This window comes from Phocoena sinus, chromosome 8 (assembly GCF_008692025.1).
Source record: "Phocoena sinus isolate mPhoSin1 chromosome 8, mPhoSin1.pri, whole genome shotgun sequence".
Lineage (NCBI taxonomy): Eukaryota > Metazoa > Chordata > Mammalia > Artiodactyla > Phocoenidae > Phocoena > Phocoena sinus.
The window spans coordinates 62,599,942-62,604,608 of record NC_045770.1 but is presented as its reverse complement, the minus strand read 5'-3'; the positions used below and the strand labels follow the sequence as shown (position 1 = coordinate 62,604,608).

Here is a 4,667-nt window from a genome sequence, read left to right as displayed (position 1 = left end):
ATCCTCTTAATACTCTGACTTCTTTTAAGGCACATACTCTCTGTGGAGGGGCAGAATGAGGGGCTCTTTCATACTTCACCACTAGAGGACTTTCATTTGTCTGTGACACATTTCTTTCTAGCCAGCCCTTTCTGTTCAGAGTAAGTATGCAGACTCCTACATCTGGATATGTCAGGCAAACTTGTATTAGATCAGCTTTCTGTCACAAAGTAAATAAGAAGCAGGAAAAATACTGTTAAATGTTTGAAGGCATAGACTTCTGGTTTCATTGAAGATGAAGTTGCTCCATACCCTTCAGGTCCTCCCTCTTATTACTAAAAACATTCCTAGATGAAGCAACAAACAAGCATAGGAAGATTCTAAACGGGACAGAGAAGAAGGCAAACCCCTAGGGACTTTGGACCTGAGGAAATCACATGGCGCTGAATCCCTGCATTTTCTTATTGCTTCCATATATCCTGTACAGATTGCTGCACGAACCTCCAACTCAGAACCATCAAGAGACACAGACCAAAAAAAGCTTTAAGAAAAGTCTGTTCTTGCTAGCCAGAGAACTGGGAAAAGGGTGAACTTAACAGAATAGAAAACATTTTTGCAATACCTGTCTTACTCCAGACAAATACCAGTGGAAAAATCGTACCTGTCTCCCACTGGCAGGATTCATTGGGGCCAAGCAGGGAGGTATTCTTCACCCCACCTACCCTTTGATTCCCCTGCCAGGGTATTGTCAGTGGGGTCCAGCAGAGAAATGAACCTCCTCTGTCATCTGGCAGCAATGAGACAATGAGGAAGTGTGAGGTGGTACTAGTTGGTACTCTGCTCCCCTGTAACCGCACCCCCCCTTGTGAGTAGGGGTCCAGTGGGGACCTGAGCTTCCCCCTCCACCTGCAACAACAGAGCAGTGTGAGCCAGCTCTGCAGGTCCCCCCTCCCTAGTGGCAGAGGGGCCCAACAAGGAACTGACCTTACTTGGAAGGAAGGAGGTGTGCAAATTGGCATCACACTATAACTGGGAAGGAGATGACAGGGTGGTGGCGGGGGCTGCATTTGCATCTCATTCATCTGCAAGGAGGCAGTGGGTGTCAGCACTCCATTTTCCCAGAGCTGTGTCACTAGTGCTCAGCAGGAAGCTGAAGAGATACACATACACCTAGTAGTTGCAGTGACAGGGGACATCCTCCTAAAAAAGGATTGAATCTGATCCAGAGTCTCATAATATCCTAAATGTCTCTGCTGCAGTAAAAATCACCGTCATACCGAGAACCAGAAAAATCACAATTCAACGAGAAAAGACAGTATATGTGTACATCAAGATGAAAAGGATGTTAAAATTATCTGGTAAGGATTTTAAGGCAGCCATCAAATGCTTCAATAAGCAATCATTGAAATTCTATTTCTTTGAAACAGAAAAGTTTCAGCAAAGAAATAGAATTATGAAATATAACCAAGGGAAATTTCTAGATCTGAAAAATATAATCACTGACGTTCAAAAGAAACAATGGGATTAAGCAGAGGTGTTGGCACCGTACGTGTCACAGTCATCAGCATATCTTCAGGGAACGAGTCGCTGTGCTTGGGCCTCAGATAGACATAGCGAGCAAATCCAATAGTGTATGCACACCACAGTGAGGTGGAAGGAGCAAGTTGAGAAGGCCTTATACCTCCCCTGGGCAGAGGGTATCCTCATAACTATGGACCCATCGAAGACACAGGAAATCATAATGAAAATAAAGCTGCCCACCAACACAATGGCAGAGAACAGAAAAATAGCCATTTCATGCTAGGGAGTATAGTCACAAGCAAGGCAGACCACAGGTGAGATGTCGCAAAAGAAGTGTTGGAAGGTGTTGGAGTCACAGAAAGACAAGTTGGAGACTATGAGGACAATGCACACAGAAACCAGGAACCCAGCCACCCGAGCAGCCATCATCTGCTGAAAGCAGATCTTATGGGTCATCAGGATGGAGTAGTGCAGTGGGTTGTGAATAGCAGTGTAACGGTCATAGGACATGGCAGCCATGATGAAGCAGTTATTGCCTGCCAAGCCAAAGAAGAAAAACATCTGTGTGGCACACTCAAGAAGAGAAATGGTCTTACTGTCTGACAGTAAGTCCACCAATACGTGGGGGATGATTACCATAGTGGTACAGGTTTCTGAAAAGGAGACCACAGAGGAAAAACTACATGGGGTTGTGAAGGTTGTGACTGAGGTTGATGGCCACCACTATGGACACATTTGCAGCTAGGATGGTAGCTTGGGAGAAGAAAATCTTCACAAAGAGGAGACTCTGTAGGTCTGGGAAACTGGAAAATCCCCACAGAAGGAATGTGCTCACTGTGGTATAACTGCCTATCTTCTTGGTGCACTTCTTGGTAGCAGCTCTCTTCCAAAGGTGCAGGGTTATTGAAGTCAAGACTCTGAGATGATTGTAAAAATCCTTGTGCACCAGTGTCACCTGGACTTTAATCAGGGGGACCTGAGCTACCAGGCACCTCTTCATGAGAGAGCCTGAGAAAGTGATGCTAAATGCATTTGACTGAACTAAAGTTCAGGAGTCCAAGTTATGAGAATAATTCTAGTATGAAAATCTGTATAAATAACATGGAGGGGGCCCAAGCATCTTCTTGGATTATACTCACAAAAGCATTCTTATCTCTCTCTTTTCCAACCTGGATCTGCATGTAAGAGGGAAATATGAATAAAATTGCTTTGTTCTCATCCACCAGATTTTGTGATGCTGCATTTTTCAAATGCTCTTTTAGATATAATGGTAACTTGGTACTCAGGAGTGCTTCATAAACTATTGACTGAATGCATAAAATAATCAAATAGTTTAAATAAAAGGAAAATAACCTTTTTTTGTAAAATTAGGGAGATCAGTAAAATTTTCCAAAAGAACTTTAACTTTCCTTCAATGAAATCCTCTCTCCATCAGTGTTTCACCATGTACTAGCTCTAAAAGTAATAATTGTGACAACGACCTGACCCCATAAATGAATTTACCTTGTTGTAACTTCTACTGGGTTCCTATCCATGGTAATAATTAAAGCTTGAGATTTAAAATATCATTAGTTCTTAATACATGTCAATAATTTTAAGTTCTTAATAATTTCTCATTGAAGGTCTTTTCAGATGCCTAATATAATGTTAATGGATCAGCTTGGCGTCAAAATGATTTTGAAGGCACTGTCTCATTTGGAGTGGCATATTCTGGTCATGATGTTCTAATCAAATTTTGGACTTTTTAGCAAAACCTCCAGGACATTTTCTAGCAGGTATACTTGTTACGTGGCTTGCTTTGAAGTGCAGACCTGAATGGAATAAACTCCAATTCCTCAGATCAATTTTGTAAATCATATTTTTATTTCAACTATTATTCCAATCTTGAAGAGGTAAGGGCAGAAAAATGACATGAAGACACTCCATGGAATTTTGATTTTAACTTCAGTCATTGTTAAAGGGGAAGGGGAAGAAAAATAGTAAGGAATCAGCAGTGGAAAATGAAGGAGTATGCAAGAGAAAGAAACACAGGCTGGAAATTATTCTGTAGGACTAACAAATATATTGTGATGTGAAGGGTTGCTGTTTTCTCTTTGCATTGTAGTTATGGGCAAAGAATACAAGAGGATTCAGGCCAGGTAACCAGCACGCACCTAATACCTATAATGTGCCAGACAATATGCTGGGGTTAGACAGAGGTGTCTCATATCATCCTCACAAGTCTATGTGCTTGGAATTTCATTTCGATTTTATAAAACATCAAGTGAGTTATAGAGTGCTTAAGTGACTATAAAAGTTGTGAATTTATTCAACATACTGACTAAATGCATGTGATGGGCCAGGCAATTTTATACACGGGAAACACAAAATGTGACCAGACACACAGGATCTCTGTGATGAAAGAGTGAATGACTGCTTTGGTTTGTGGAGTCAAGGAAGCCCTCTCTGAGGAGGCGATGTGCTTAAATGGAAAACAGTGGCAAAAGCAACCAACAGGTGAAGATTAGGGGAGAGGGCATTACTGGCATGTTTCACAGCTAAGTCAAAGACGCTAAGGTGGGACACTCATCCGTCTAAGCAATCTTCAGGCTAGACCCAAATGGCTTGTCTTTGAGACCACTCCACTCTCTTTCCTCTGGAGGTTTTCCAGTCTGTTTCCTCTAAAGGAAACATTTTTCCATTCTTACTGCTTTAGCTATCACTCACCTTGTATAACTCTGCGATTCTAACCTCTACCGTAAAGGAATCTCCAATTTTCTTTGGCACATTTCCGGGCCAAAATGTCCTCCTAGTATTGAATGTAAGATTTTCAGAACAGAATTGGTCATATTTCCCCCACATGTCAGACTTTTCTCCTGTACTTCCTATTTGAGTTAGTTGCAGTCATTAGAGAGCTACCGTCAGACCCCAATTTTGATTTCTTCCTCGCCTTTATACACATAAATTCACTTCCAAAATTCCAGATGTCCTTTTGCCATCACCTTTTTTGTTGTTTGTTTTTTTCTCTCTGCCATTGTCCTTGACCTATCCGATAGGGTGACTGTGGTGCCTCTATAGTTTTCTATTAGTCACAAATCCGTTGCATTTTTATTCACTACATCGTGACCAGATATTGGATTCCTGAACAGAGGATATATTAAGTCACTAATAGTGTCAAAAACAGTGAA

General features: G+C 41.6%; 1 pseudogene; it reads right to left on the bottom strand.

Annotated features, from left to right (window-relative positions):
• Window positions 1–1,475: 1,475 nt before the first annotated feature.
• LOC116758341 lies at window positions 1,476–2,500 on the bottom strand (annotated as a pseudogene).
• Window positions 2,501–4,667: the final 2,167 nt, after the last annotated feature.